Source organism: Hipposideros armiger, unplaced genomic scaffold (assembly GCF_001890085.2).
Source record: "Hipposideros armiger isolate ML-2016 unplaced genomic scaffold, ASM189008v1 scaffold_729, whole genome shotgun sequence".
In the NCBI taxonomy this organism is placed as follows: Eukaryota; Metazoa; Chordata; class Mammalia; order Chiroptera; family Hipposideridae; genus Hipposideros; species Hipposideros armiger.
The window spans coordinates 855,469-871,085 of record NW_017732079.1 but is presented as its reverse complement, the minus strand read 5'-3'; the positions used below and the strand labels follow the sequence as shown (position 1 = coordinate 871,085).

The window sequence follows — 15,617 nt, the reverse complement described above, 5'->3', positions numbered from 1 at the left end:
GGCCGGCCCGACACTGTGTATTTTTCTCTAGAGTGTGTCCTCGCATGTCACCCCATCGTGCCATCATTCATGTACTTGTCTCTGCTCTGTCCACGACGTAAGCGCCTGGGGGGCGGGGGCTGCGTCTTCTTCATCTCTGTAGCTGCAGCTTCTATCCCAGAATAAATGTTCAATGAGCGCCATTTCCTTTGGGCTCCAGCACGATTTTCTGGGTCACAGGAAATGTCTTTTCAGTCCACCCCCAACACTCCAGCGCCTCAAGCCAAGGCCTCCCCTCCTCGGGTCCCAGGTACGGGCGCCCCAGTCAGTCTCTTTGGGGGGCGCCCAGCATCACTTTGCTCTTCATCCATCGGTTTCCGCTCAGTCCCAAGTGGGAATTCAAATGCATCCGCATTTGCACTTAAGCATATTTGCGTTTATCTGATCTGTCAACCCGAGGCTTGAAACCACAGTTCCATTATCTTGTTATCAAGAGAAATAAAATGAACACCCCAGAGATGAGCTCCACTGCAATCTGAGGATAGCAGGGGAATGGTGGTAATAATTCTCTAGGCCTAATCACCACCCATCAGCCCTGGAATAGTGCTAGCATGTATTGACTGTTTTATACGTGCTGATCAGAACACTAAGAGGATACGTGGAGTAACATTCGGCATTCCCAGCTGTATAAAAAACCCACTACTTAGAGTTGTGGGCCCCTCAGTCATTACATGGCTTCTTTTTGCCTCCTTTTCCTCATGAGTAAAATGGAGACAGTCGCGGTACTTGTAACAGTGATTAAACGAGTTGTTATATATGGATGTTTAGCAAGCTCCCAAAATGTGACCTGCCCCACCCCCATCGCCAAAGTTCATCGGAACCTGAGGTTATTGATCAGTCCCAACCACTGGGCTCTACTAGCTCAGAGTTGCTGTGTGGCTCAAATTGGCAAGGGACTAGAACTAAAACCAACAGGTAGAAGGAAGAGGAGGCAGAGGTCTACTCATTCTAACTATGTTCTCCTAATAAAGCATTTCCAGTGATAGACTGCAGCCACTTTACTTCTTCTCCACCTTTGAGAAACTACCATTCAGCTGTAGAAGGAGGCGTAAAAAAAATATATGCATGGAAGCCTTGTTTGCAATAGTGAAAATCGCAACAACCTACATGCTCATCAATTTAGGGATGGCTAAATAGACTGTGGCAGATCCAACCTACAAATGATGAAGGCATAATGACAAGAAATTATATGGCTGTCTACCTGTGAACAGCACTGAGTCACTGCTCTAAGTGCTTACATGAGTCAACTTTCATCCTCACCAGAACCTTATGGATACAGGAATATTAATACTATAATCCCAATGAACAGGGGAGGAAACTGAGGCTAAGGGATGTTTAATAATTTAGATCACACAACTAACAAGTTGATGAAGCTGTGATTTGAATCCAGACAGTGGCTCCAGAATCCACCCTCTTAACCATTCCACTAATTTATTGTTGACTTAAAAAAAAAAAAAGCAAGGGGCAGAAAGACACATAAAGTATGCTATTTGTGTAAAATATACACACAATACAATACTACATTGTTTCCAAATATGTACATAAAGGCAAGGAAATGACCTATTAAAAAAAATCGCACCAGGGCCGGCCAAGTGGTGCGATGGTTAAGAACTGGCTTGGGACGCCAGAGGGCCCCGGTTCGGATCCCACATATGAGGGCCAGTGACACTGCCCTCCACAGCTAAGATGCTGAACAACAGCTCAACCTACAGCTGGGCTGCCATGAGTCGCCAGCGACGGCGTAGGCTGCAGCCCCTGTGGCAGTGGGTTGCCATGGGCTACCATATGTGGCCAGCAGCCAGCGTGAGTGGCCAGCAGCCAGCGTGAGCGGCCAGCAGCCAGCGTGAGCGGCCAGCAGCCAGCGTGAGTGGCCAGCAGCCAGCGTGAGTGGCCAGCAGCCGCTGTGAACAGCCGTCCAGAAGCCAGCGACTGATCTGCCTCGCCTGGGAAGAGCGCAATGATGGTGCCAACTTGGGCCAGTGAAGCAACATCCTCCACAACTAGACTGAAGAACAAAAGGACAGCAACTTGTCTGTTCCCCTTCCCCCAATTCCCCAGTGCTGTTCCCATCCCCCCAATACCCCAATAAAAATCTTTAAAAAAAAAATCGCACCAAATTACAACACTGGTTGCCTGTGTAAAGGCAACAAAGATTTAGGAACAAGGATCAGGAATGGTGACCAGGAAGAATTTCACCCTGATCTAAAGTGTCTAAAAGTTTTAAAAGAATGTATTCCTGTATTACAGAAGGATTAGAAACATACAAAATAAAAATAGCCAGAAGGAACTAGCTACTTCAGGATTAAATGAGTTCCCGAATGCTAAAAGCATTATATACTTACATGCCACTCTTAAGGGGGTGTATAGAGGGGACTCAAGCATCAGTGAGGACTGGACCATCCAAGCTGGCTGTCACCTAGGCAAATAAACACAGCATGCTCCAAATTACTCAACTTTTATCATCCAATTTCTCACCCTTCGTCTCTCCTAATTCCAGGAAAAACATCACTTACACTTGCCTAAATGTAATTATAACTCCTTGTAATCTCTGTCCATTTTTCTAACTCTAACTTCTGTACGCATGCTAAGTAACTTTTAACTATTCTGCCACAGCCTTTGAGTCATTTGAAGATGGCTATTCATTGACTCCTAGTCGTGGCCTTGGTGGTGGGGAGAATAAGGGCGATGGTGGTGATGGTGGTGGTGGTGATAATGAGAATGACATGTGGCAGCAGTAGTGGGGGTAATAATGGTGGAGATGGTAAGCGATGGTGGTGGAGGTGATGGTGGTGGGAGTGTAGAAGATGGTGGAGGTGATGGCAGAGGTGGCAGTGGGCTGGGAATGATGGAGGTGGTGGGGGGGTGGCAATGGGGAGAATTAGTGGAGGTGACCGTGGTGGTACTTGTAATTGTGGTGGTGATGGTGGTAGGAGTGAAGGTGATGGAGGCAATAAAGCTGGTGGAGGTGGCAGTAGCGATGGTGACTATGGGCACAGGTGGCGGTGGTCATAGTCGGGATAGGGGTAATGATGACACTGTGGTAGCAGATGATAATGTACAGTGTTGGCATTTGATGAGTGTTGCAAGTAATGGCAACACAGACATGGTAGCAATGGCGTTGGGAATGAAGAAAATAGACGTGTTGAAATCAAACTAGGCACAAAGCAGAAAACTCCAGGGCTGATTACCTGGCTACTGAGACTAAAGCCCCTCCCCCCATTTTGCTGCTGCCATCTGACAGGACAAGGTGGGGGAAGAGGGCACCTAGAAGGGTACCTGGAGAAAAGGGTAACGGACTAGAATGAGAGCAGCAAATAGGATGGTACTTCCCAGGTTGGAGGATCTACAGGGCTTTACGGGCTCCTTCCCGGCCCACCAGTTTGTTCTAAATAGATCTCCGCCTTCCGTGTGGACTCCATTTTGGGTTTGTCTGTGAATGGCGATTTCCATTTATGCATTTGAGAGGAAGAACAAAGTAGAGAGTAAAGTGGGTCCACCAAGGCAGGCTCCCTTAGCCCCCCCTGGACAAGCCTTGACCACACCCACCAGACCACACCCATCTCCCATGTGGAGAGGTCAGCAAGTGGGAGGGGAGGCCACATTCCAGTGGCGGTAGAATGCCCCACTGGCCACACCTGGCCCGACACCCCCACAGACACCGAGCTCTGCTGAGGGACACTCATCCTGTTCTGCCACAGATAGCGAGGTGAGCAATTAGGCTCAGGGATCAGAAAACAATTTATTTTGAAGAAAAACAAATTGTTGCGCCTGTAATCGCCTGTTCAAACAGAGTAAACACAACAGCCGTGGCATCTCTGGAACTCAGCGGCATTTCTCACACTCCTGCCAGCAAAGACAACAAATAATTTGGACTTGAACCAGGCTAATTCCATCTCCATCAGCCAAGGGTTTGGCGGCAGCATCTCCATTATCTCACATTTGATTCACTGGGGGATTAAGCACAATGAGTGGCAATTAATGTCACCCTGCTGTCACCTCTTCCTGGTGACTCCCCCAGGTTTCCAAGGCCGGACACTATGCTGAAGCAAGGCTCAGGGTTAAGTGTGGCATCCCTGTGTCCTGTCTGTAGCTAAGTCTTAAGTGGTGATGACAATGACGGTAGGCGCCACTAAGGGCTCCCTGGCGGAAGTGACCTGCTCAGCAGGGCAGGCTCGTCCTCCAGTGAAATAACATCCTCCTAGGGCCACAAGTGGGTACAGTCCCCCTGGTGATGATGTGCCCCTCCGCTTTGTTTGACCCCCACTTAGCGGGCACCACTGCATGACAGGCTACCTACTGGAATGATCGGTACATTTCCATTCTACCCTCAAGGAGTTCTTAATCCAGCAAAGGAGATAGACATTAACCCATGATGGAAACACAACATGAAAATGATTTTTTTCTTAGTATTATAGTGGCTCAGAAAGGAAGCACATAACCGTGTTGGAAGAGACTTCTTGGAATAGGTCATCGCTGGCTTGGCTGGGAACCTCCTTTCCATTCAACCCAAAACAAGGTTGATTTGGGGTCCAAAAGCCTGAACGTCCCCTGCTGAAGGTAGGTACAAGTCTCCCCCATTCTATCACGGTAGTTTAATAAACCAGCTTCTTGGGGTCCTTAATTTTGTGGGTACCTCAGAGATCTCGGTCTGGAAGATCCCCAAAGCGGACGGATCAAACCAACGTGGCCTGTGGGCCCAGAGTCGTCTTGGGTTGAACTCTCCACATGCTCCCTCAACCCAATGCCAGCGGCCTTGATGGGAGAGCATCCCACAGACATGGGCCAATCAGGCCGCCAGCACTTCCATGCAAGGCTGAGAGATGGGCATCACCAGTCCTCCCCTCATGAAGCTCACAGTCCTTCCAGAGCTAGAAGGAACTTGGGAGGTCAGCCATCCCAGCCCCGCCTCGTGTAGACCAGGACGCTGAGACCAGACAGCGTGGAGCGCTGCCCAGCGTCTACATGAAGCCCAGTCCTTGTCCCGCTGTGCTAGAATGTTCCACGGGGAATTGTGTGTTTTGTCTATGTCGAAAGCAATGTGCGACAACTAGGCAGCTCTCAGAAAATACCTGCAGATGCTAACACTGATGCAGCAGTCTATCACGCAGGACAGCAGAGTTTTAAAAGCATGGGCTTTGGCGTCAGACAAACCTGCCTGTCATCTGCGCTCCATTACTTCTGAGCATGTGATGCTGGTCACATTCTTCATGGTCCTCAAACACCACTATTGTCACCTGTGATATGTGATACTGGTCTCACAGTGAGGTTTAAATGAAGTCCCACATGGAGAGCATGTAACATAGTGTTTGGCACAACAAATGGTAATAATAGTATTAGGTACTGAATGAATGGCTCCAAGAAGAGCACAGATGAGGACAAACAGACAGGCCAGCCAGACCCCTAATGCAACACCAACCACGGGGAAGGCAAGCCCGCTGGGAGCTGGCCCTGGGAGAGGCCTCTGCTCACTTCCCCTCCCCCACCCTCAGTGACACCTGACCTTTTACCATATCGCTTTGTCCTTCCGACTGTAATTCCAGCGGTTACACACTGTGTGCCCCTGATGGAGATCCACGTAAAACTATCATCAGACGTCTACACTCTCAATGGATTGTACGATCTTTCCTTGAGTCCAACCAACCTTTACTCCAACACCTGCTATTGTTCAATAGCTTTCCCACATAACAAAATTGTATAATCCTCACGACATCCGTAAAACGCAGGCAAATCAAACCCAATTTACACGAACAGACATGGGCTCAGGAAGGTTAAGTGACAGGACATGTGGTCCCACAGCTAGCGAGTGATGTGATGTCTTCTGACACCGATTGGTCACCTGTCTCACCCCAATGCAGAAGTCGTTTTCATACTGAGTTGGAGGCAGAATAGCAGAGGCTAGAAGCACGAGCGGTAGGCCTAGGGGCTCAGAGGACACACTGCTTACCTCCCAGCATGCCTCTGGCCTGCCTCCAAAGACAGGTGCCCTGCTCAGCCCCCAAATCTTTGCGTCCCTCGAGCAGGAAGAGAGGGGCCTGCTCTCACACTCCTGATCTTCCCCCTGCCCTTAACTGAACATGGGGCAGGACTCCCACACCACGGTCTGCATGTCCCAGGGGGATGTTTGGAACCCTCCAAAGGGAAATACCAGGGCCCACGTTGCAATCCAGGGTTTCAGAAACCTGTGATTCACATACCTCCTTTGCAGTTTTTCCCATAGCCACATACCACCTATATTATTATTTAATACTTTTCTCTAGATCAATTCACTATTTTCACTTCGCCAAATTTATTTTAGCAGTTGTATTACTTCCTTTTACCTCATCCTAAGCAATACTATCCATAAATATCATAAATCTGAAGTACTTGTTCTAATACACATTAGAGCATAGCTATAAGCATTTCTAGAAAATATATCAAATTTTATAAAAATATCTCCTTTGCATTCTATTCGTGGCATGAAGAGATGATTAAAATAAAATTCTATTTTGATAACTCACACGAATTAGCAAATGAATGAAAATATTCAACCCATTAAGATCTTCATGAAGGTCAAAAGTAACATTTGAATAGTCTTTTATTCTTTTCCTTTGCAAATTATTACCCAGTTATATACATTTACCTGAGTAAAATAAATGTTTTCTACCTCTATCCAGAGTCTATAAACATGAACAAGTCATTAGCTTCTAAAAGGGAGGGATGGGGGTGAGGAGGGGTACCTCTTTTCTTTTACTTCTCATTCTCAAATGCTCAAAGGAGTGGTTTATATTCCCAGATTCTATTGCTTAGTCTTTTCCCCCAATTAGAAATGTTCACTCCATGGTCCAGGGTTGAAATTTGGTTCCCTCATATAATTGTGAAGCTGTTATTATTTTATGCCCTGTTTTAAGGTAAAATCAAGTGACTCGCTCCAAATTCCAAGACCAGTAAGGAAAGAACTCAGGACTCAAAAACCTCACCTAGCACAAACTTCAATCTTTTCCTAAGCGGAGAGAAATAGCAAATAGCTAGTAAAATAAGCAGGGTTTGTGATTCACCAGTGGCGAGCACACAGCACTTTATGTACCTTTTCTACAATCCGCACAGGATCCCACAGAGATAATGAGGAGTAAAGCGTCCTAATTAATCCCGGGGAGCAATTAAATACTATGAATAATTTAATCAGGTATTAACATCACAAATCCTCTTGACAATGAAATTGCACCAATAATTCAGAAACCTATACGGACATCCACTTAAAAACTTCAAAAACTGTAATCTCAACTATCTCCCCCTTTCGGACCAAACAGGCCTTATCATTTCATAGGAGTTGCCCGAATTGGATCAGAAAACCCCAAGTTGGGGAGGGAGGGAAAGTCCTTATCCTGACTGGACTCAAACCAGCCACGTGACGAGTTCTGAAACAAATCTGTCCTTCTTACCTTTTCTTTCTCTCCCTCCCTCCGTTCTCTACTTAATTCTTTCTCTTTTCTTCCAATAAACACTGACTCAGTGCCTGGTGTGTCCACAGGCTCCAGGTTTACTAAGAGCTACAAAGCCACCCCTGCCCTCCAGGAACAAACAATCTCGTTAGGGAGGTGAAAAAAAAATTAGGACAGAGACTTAATGTCCTCCCCACCCAGGCTAAGTGACCTAATATCCAGGCCACTGACAGTTCCAGAAGGGAGCGAGGAGTCGTGCATTCATCCATCCATCCACCCTTCTCCCAGCATGCACTGTGGGCTGTGCAGGCATCGAGCCGGATGCTTGAGATGCAAGACAACGAACAGGTGTCCCCTCCAAGGAGACCTCAGTCTAGTGGGAGACAAGACCACTGTGCTACAAGACGAGGTGCTCTCTCAGTCACAGTGGGGTGCTGGGGAAGGCTTCTTGGAGGCGTGATGTTGGGGAGAGTATTGAAAGGTAACTAGGAATTAGACAAATGAAAGAAAGGGGACACTCACTGAAGCAGAGAACACACAGGAAAAAATACAAAGGGCACTGAATACAGCCTGGTTCAGCGGGGGTCAGGGGGTGTCTGGAGCAAAATGCCTCTACCGGGAATAGTCAGAGGTGGGCAGAAACTGAACCACAAAAGGCCCTTTGGACTAAGAAATCTGGGCTTCATCCTGATGCGAGGACACAGGAGTTTTAGCAGAAGGATGACATAATCAGGGCCAATCCACAGGCATGGTCGTGGAGAAATGACATGGGTCAGTTCCACACACAGCAGCTGCTGTGGACACCGAGGGCTGGCTGAAAAGTGAGGGTCAGAGAGCGACCCTGGGGCCCGGGAGGGACGTCCGCAATTCTGTCCACCGTCCCGGGAAAGAGGGAACAGGTTCTGTGGGAAAGAGTTGGTGTGAGGAGAGATATGAAAGTGTGTGGACGGCAGGGCTTCTGAGAAGAGGCGACAGAACACGTACACACATACCCATATGTATACACATGACACACAGGTATATATCTATGTATATGCATGACATGTGCACATGATGGCAATACACACAATGGTGAAAGTCCAAATCTGGAGAACCCCTTTTCACTGTTTTCCAATCCTAGCTCTGAACCCCCCTCTTCTGAGCAGGTGTTTTCAGCTGCTGCTTTTCTCTGCATCGCCTCATCCCTTGGGTGCTTGGCTAGCATTGCACTCAAGCATCCAAAGTGACCTCTTTCCCAAATGCCCACTGGACTGTCGACTCCCTCTCTGCCCCTTCCCCATACCTTCTCACACACACTAAAAAGGGTTGCGTCCAACCACATGGTCCCAAGAAAATCCGAGCCCGGAAGCCTGTGAAGAGAAGGTGACATTTAAGGAGACAAGATGAAAACAACATTTGGGGGGAAACAATGATTCTGCAGAGTTAGTCTAGGGAAACTGAATCACTGGGTTATGCACAAGGAGAAACAAGGGAGACGAGAAGTAAAGGGTTGGGGGTCCTCACACAACAAACCTTCCCCCTCACCTACTACGCAGCCACACTGCGCATGTAAAGGAAGACGAGGTCCCTGCCAGCAACCCCTCACAGACAACCAAGACCCAACGAAATTCAATAACAAGCTCTCTAGGGTCCAGAGGTTCCAGCACAGCCGGGAGGTCTAAGTGCTGCCAACAGGAGTGGGCAACGGTGCACAGCCATTCAAACGGATGGTTAGAGACCATCAAGGGACATGGGGATATGTGCACAATAACAATGTCACATGGCAAATCAGCGCCCCAAACTGAGAGTTATACACAAGGGAAGTATAAACGAAAAAAAGAAATAGAGCAACACAAAAATAGTCACCAAAACTTTAACACCAGCTGTGTCTGGATACTGGAATGATAGGTGACTTATTTTTCTTTGATTTGCTTTTCAGATTATGTGTAGTAAGGGTACTTCATTTTCTTTGCATTTTTACAGCACAATGGCTTACTAGAGGATAAAAAAACCAGTTCCCACCAGAGGGGACTCACTGCCAAGGAGCATTCAGGAGCCATATTAATCCTTCTCAAGGACCCAAAGTGTCATGTATTAATTGCAGAAAAATATAAAGCAATGCCGCCTGCCCACATGTCTTTCTTAATCCTGTGCAATTATATCCACCCTGAGTAATGATACTCTGCAAAGATTACTCATGACACAGACCAACTTTTCTCACCCAGCCCTCCTGCTGTACCCTCCCTCCTCCTCCAGTCAGCTCTTGGGGAGAAAAGCTCCCCAAATTCCCGACTTGAGCCCGCAGCTGGCACCCAGGGAAGCACGACAGTGTCCGTGTTCTCTCTCTGAGATTCGTGGTTCTTGTCATCCCATCTATTTCGTCCCTGTCACTGCCTCTGACCCGCCCACCTCCCTCCTCTCTGTCCAGAGAGGGGCCATGGGCAGGAGGGGGTCTAAAAAAAACCAAGGCGGGAGCAAGTCAGATGGGCTTTACAGGTGGAGAACCTGAGGGCGGGGGACAGTGGCTTGGTGGTTGGGCCAGGTTTAGAGCACAGGGCCCATAAGACCCCAGGAGAGGGGATATTCTGATGGCCACCCTTCAGAACACACCGGAGACTAGCAAACCTCACGGCTCCCAGGGGGCTGCTTCAGGCCCATCCACAAAGCTGACCACTGGACCACAGGAGGTCAGGGTCACTGGAAAGCCACGATCCAAGTCAGAATCTGAAAAATAAGAAGCCAGAGACAGTGGGGAAATCAGGACCTTGGATGAAAGGTGGGGGTGCCAGGGAGAGCAGTGTGCCACGGCTGACTTATTTAAGCTACTTTCCACCCAGAACTGAATTAGGTTACATGTGCCCCGGGATATGAGACTAAATTCTCACCATCTCTTTGGCTAATGAACAAATACTTACCAGCCCTGAGCTGGACGGGAACACGGAGAGTCGGAGGTATCTGATCTTGTCTGGATGGTGCTCCTTGCCCAGAGGGGAAAGCCCTGGGAACCTGTCCCAGGTGTGCACAATGGTTCCCCAGGGCCTCACCTGGGGAGTCGCTGAGCACACGGTTGGACCCAAATGAAGAAGTCACTAGAGACCCACCCACCAAATCATGATCATTTCCACCTGTGTAATGGGAAGGTTTGCTCCAAGTCATCCACCTAATTTCAGTCAATTCGGCTATTGAAATAAGGAGTACGGTTTGAAGAATGAGCAAAAATTAAAGGCTGACCAGCACGTGTGAGGAACGTTTCCTGGTCATGACAGACTGGATCGATTCTGGTTCTCAGTAGTAAACCGTATTAACAATCTGTGGTTAGACAGAAGTCATCCTCATAGCCCACGGCAGCCCCAGGGGATTCCTGAAAGTAGTATTCAAGTATCCAAACTGGATTGGAAACCAAAATGGAAAGAGCACTTACCTTCCTTTCAGTGACCCCAGTGAAGGTGGGGCACACTGGTAGCACCATCTAAAGCGGCCCACGTCTGGAAAGCTTGGTTAAGGCTTTAGGCCAAAGAGCCTAAAAGGCTATCGGTTTAAAATGCTTGTGCTTTTTCCTATCACGGTGATTTCCAGATTCCATTTGCCTTGGGATCCAGTCACCACCACACGGGTTCTCCACCCATGGATTTGTGGATGGGCTGGTCAAGGGACCGACATTCTTGGACCACCAACCACCACCAGGCACAAAACTCCTACAGGCCTCAGGAGACACTGCCAGTCTGGGAGCAGGACTAGAGCCCACAAGCGCTGCTCACTGCTCCTCCCGGCTCTGAACGTTTGCATATGAGCTCAGGAGGAAGGCCCTGGGCCCTCAGGCCCCGTAGCAGCTGTGACAGGGCCTGGGGAAATCAGCAATCTGCTGCCAGGCCCAGCGTCCTTGTGCATGTCTGCTCAGCAATAAACACTTTGACAGTCATTTTAACGACTCTCTGGTCTCACTGCCAACACCTGGAGCTACTCCTGTCAGGAGAAAGCAGGAAGTCATACCCTGAATTTACAGTGGAAGGCGTACTGAGCTGGGGGGGGGCCAGAGATCCAGGTGTAGTCTTGGCCCTGCTGTGTGGCCTTGGGAAGTGTTTTAGCCTCTCTGGGCCTTGGAGTCTTCATCTACCTCTACAAATGTCAGGGTGGATTAAATGACATCAGTGTGTCCTCCCAGCTCCTGCGGCCTTCCAGTGCACAGAATTGTCCCGTGGAGCTAAGCGCATCCATGAGAGCAAGCTCTGTTCCCCATCTCCCAGAGGGTGTGACCCTGAGCCTGACAGGGCACTGCCCCTTCATTCTGCCTACACTGATCCAGAAAGAAGAGCTACACAGGGCAGGGGAAGAGCACAAGATTTAGAATCAAAAGCACTGGGTCTGAATCCTGCCTTGGCCACTTAATGGCTGTGGGAATTTGACCCATTCCATTAGCCTCTCTGAGCTGCTTCCACGTTTGAGAAATGAGGATAACACATCACTGAGCACACAGGACTATCGAGAGGAACAAACAAGAAACGTATGTGACAGCAGCCCATAAACCAGTCTGTCCACACGGGAAACCCGGGCCAGGCAGGCGTGGCCCCTGGGAGCACAGCTGACCCTGCGTGCATCTACAAGCCATTCAGGAGTCCTGGAATCATTCAGCTGTGGTCCTCCTCCACGCAAACGAGAACCTGAAAGTGGGCTGCCTCAAGAGTCCACACGTCCTGATGAAGTCCCAGGGGGCTCTAAACTCTTTGCAAAGCTTAGGGTGCAGAAGAAAGTACTAACAGGGACTACCCTCTCAAGAGCAGTTATAACTTGAAAGAGGAGACAAGACTAACAGAATGTGTCATTAACAGGCTGTCACTAGTACCATCTTTCCTAAGGCCTTGGAAAGGGAAAGCAGCCGGGAAAATGGAAGCAATGGGTGGGATGAACCTCGGGAAGCTTCCTGGAGAAGTAGTTCCAGGAGCTGGGAGCCACCACAGAGCTGGCTTTCTCCCCACTCAGCAACCACAGCCAACCACCTCTTCAACTGCTGACCAACGGGGCTTCAGAGAGGCGAGAAATGGCAGCCCCGGGCGATGCTGGGACTCTAAAAGAAAACTGTCCCCATTCAACCTAAACAATGCAAAGGCCTTCCGAGCTTTGTGCCTGCCCTGCCAGAGCTCCCAGCCCCCTGCCCTGTGGCCTCTCCTTCTTTACAAGCCACGCGGCCCTTTCCCTCAGGTGTGAAGGTTGTCGGCACTCAGTCATGAGAATTCACATGTATAGCTTTAGATAGTCAAAGGTTGTGATGAGCAGGCTTCTATCAGACTGGGGGCTCCCCAAGCTTAAAAGCTGTAAACTCCCCCCTCAGACTGGGGGTCGACCATGGGTCTCAGAAACTACCTTCTGGGCTGGCCGAGTGGCGCGATGGTTAAGAACTCGCTTGGGATGCCAGAGGGCCCCGGTTCGGATCCCACATATGAGGGCCAGTGACACTGCCCTCTACAGCTAAGATGCTGAACAATGGCTCAACCTGGAGCTGGGCTGCTGTGAGTCGCCGGCGACGGCGTGGGCTGCAGTCCCTGTGGCAGTGGGTTGCCATGGGCTACCGTGTGTAGCCAGTAGCCAGCGTGAGCGGCCAGCAGCCAGCGTGAGCGGCCATCCAGAAGCCGGCGACTGATCTGCCTCACCCGGGAAGAGCGCAATGATGGTGCCAACTTGGGCCAGTGAAGCAACATCCTCCACAACTAGACTGAAGAACAAAATTACAGCAACTTGTCTGTTCCCCTTCCCCCAATTCCCCAGCACTGTTCCCAACCCCCCAATTCACCAATAAAAATCTTAAAAAAAAAAAACTGCCTTCAATTCCACCAGGATGTACGGAGCACCAATGACTGAATGCCTCGCACCTCACAGGACACCAACATGTGCTCCGCGGGCCAGCCCCTCTAAGGAGACAAGTCCAGGCAAGAACCATGTTCGTCCTAATCTGTCAGAACTCAGCCATGCCAGCAAGCACATGGGCAGGATGAAATGTCTGAAGGCTATAAATCTTAAAAGTCTGCCATGCCAAGTCTTACAAATACCTAAATGTAATAATTCTACGCACTTCCCCCATTTTCTGATATAATAAAATGAGGTCATCAATGGCTGTCCACACAGATATCCCACGGGGACTACTTTTGGTCTAGAGGGATAAAATGGGGAACCAGGCTCATAAAGCCACACCTCAGGAGAGGCAAACTCAGGCTGAGAGCTCTCAGCACCATGTTGCATCAGACTCTCCACAAGCCAAGATAAACGACTAGTTAGGTTTTCCTTATGAAATGCTATATAGGGTGGCAGAGGCAGACACAGAGTCCCCCACCTCCCCCACCACCAATTTACTAAGGAGATCCAGCTTTCAAAGGCTCCTGCCTCTTCCTTAATGCTTGGCAGGATGCCCAGTACACTGGTGTTGGCTGGAATCATGAAGAAAGCATCAGGATCTTCAATCTGATAGAAGATACCGCATTCTTCTCAGAAGAACATAAGCCCTCCAAATGCACGTGGGCAATCTGAAGATGGATAGCTCTCTGAGGTCGCCTGCACTCAAGTTAACCAAACGTTGCAGTTTCATGGAGAAGTAACATCTCCCTCAAAAAACATGTAGTAACTGGCAGGCTGAGTGGCTCCGTTGGTTAAAAGCTCGCTCAAGAGTGCATGCTCTGAGCAACAGCGGTTCGATTCCCAGCCCGAGCTGAGCTGCCGCTGAGCTGCCAACAGGCTGTTGACAGGATGGCTCAGTTTAAAAAAAGAAAAACTGTAGTAGCCATCAGATGATAGCCCAGTTTTATTCTGACAAGAACAAAAAAAAACAACTATAACCTCTTGTCGCCATCACTTTCAAAAGAAATGGTTATTTGAACACCAAAAAACGGGAGGAAGGCCATGATTTCAAAATGAAAGATTTTTCTTCTCAAGATCACACGGCTGACATCCTTTTCCTCACATTTCCCAAAGAACTGAAGCACACACAGAATGGGCCGACATGGCCCACAGGTCAGTGCTGCAACCATCCATGGTCCACACAGGTCCCCCTCTCCCAACTAAATAAAACTGGTTCTTGTATACCCATGGCAATCATCTCATTGAAGGCTCTTTCCGTTCAAAATCACCGTGGTGCCTTTTCTCTCTTGGCTACGCTCTGAGGAGGGAAGCACCTGTGTTCACCTGGGTTCATGCTGTCCAAACCGAAATTAGTGCTACAAATTTCTAAGTCCACATAGTCTAATCAGGATCATGAAAACTCGACCATAATTAACAGTCAACTTATCATTGGAGCTGTCATTACAACACATAGCTGGGCGGAACAAAGTTCAAGTGTGGAATCTTAAACAATGGAGTTCCAGTGATGAAACAAGGGAAGCACGAGGTCTTCATACACAAGGGTGATGTTACTGACCCAGGGTCAACAGGGAAGTTCTGAGTTACTCTCGTAGAGACGAGCTAGCCTCAAGCCTTCCATAGACTCCTGACCACGGTGTCCAAGGGCAGGCCAAGTCAGAGGTCCAAACGTGTTGTTACGGGAGAAAACAATGAAAATGATGCTTGGTCTTCTACACTATACATAAAACTATTCCCTCTTAACAGGCATTACTATTCCTGTTTGATAGACAAGGTAACTGAGCGTCAGAGAGCCTGTTCGTTCAACAGCCAACAAATACTGAGTCTTCTTTGTGCAGGCACTGGGTGAGGTGCTGTGACTTTGCCCAAGGTGACACAGCTGGCAAGTAGCACAAGGATCCCCCAAACCCAGTCACCTAAGCCCAAGTCCATTCCATTCCATGGCTGCCTCTCAGGCTAACGTCAGTTTTGTGGCACAAGGCCAAGACCAAAAGGCCATGGCGGCAAGGACAACACAGTCCATCTCCAGCTTGCTCCTCTGCAAGGAAAGTCAGTATTGATGATCAATTTTCTCAGACACCTGCTGTGTCCAGGAACTAATCAAAGCAGCCACCAGTGTCCCATTAGTCGCAGCCGTATCCACGGTGTCCAGCCCAGAACTGGGTGCCAGGGGCTCACACACTCTAAGCTAGTGGGCAAGACAGAAACATCCCAGCAAAGCACACATGAAACCCTGGAGGAGAAAACTGGGGTAAAAGAGGGGCGGGTTCTCTCTGAAGTTACAAGGTTTCCTAGCAATGGGGTCAGAAGCCAGTGGGATTTGAAAGGTCCATACTCCTT

The 15,617-nt window shown here is 48.9% G+C and overlaps 1 long non-coding RNA gene across 2 annotated transcripts in view; it reads right to left on the bottom strand.

Annotated features, from left to right (window-relative positions):
* The window catches only part of LOC109373513 (uncharacterized), a 50,623-nt gene extending 37,761 nt beyond the window's left edge, over window positions 1-12,862 (bottom strand). For both annotated transcript variants that reach the window (XR_002122241.1, XR_002122242.1), the window contains exons 1-3: window positions 10,047-12,862; window positions 3,316-8,806; window positions 2,382-2,455 (exon numbers count right to left, since the gene is read on the bottom strand). This is a non-coding gene — a long non-coding RNA (uncharacterized LOC109373513). The remainder of the gene's footprint in view (window positions 1-2,381; window positions 2,456-3,315; window positions 8,807-10,046) is intronic.
* Window positions 12,863-15,617: the final 2,755 nt, after the last annotated feature.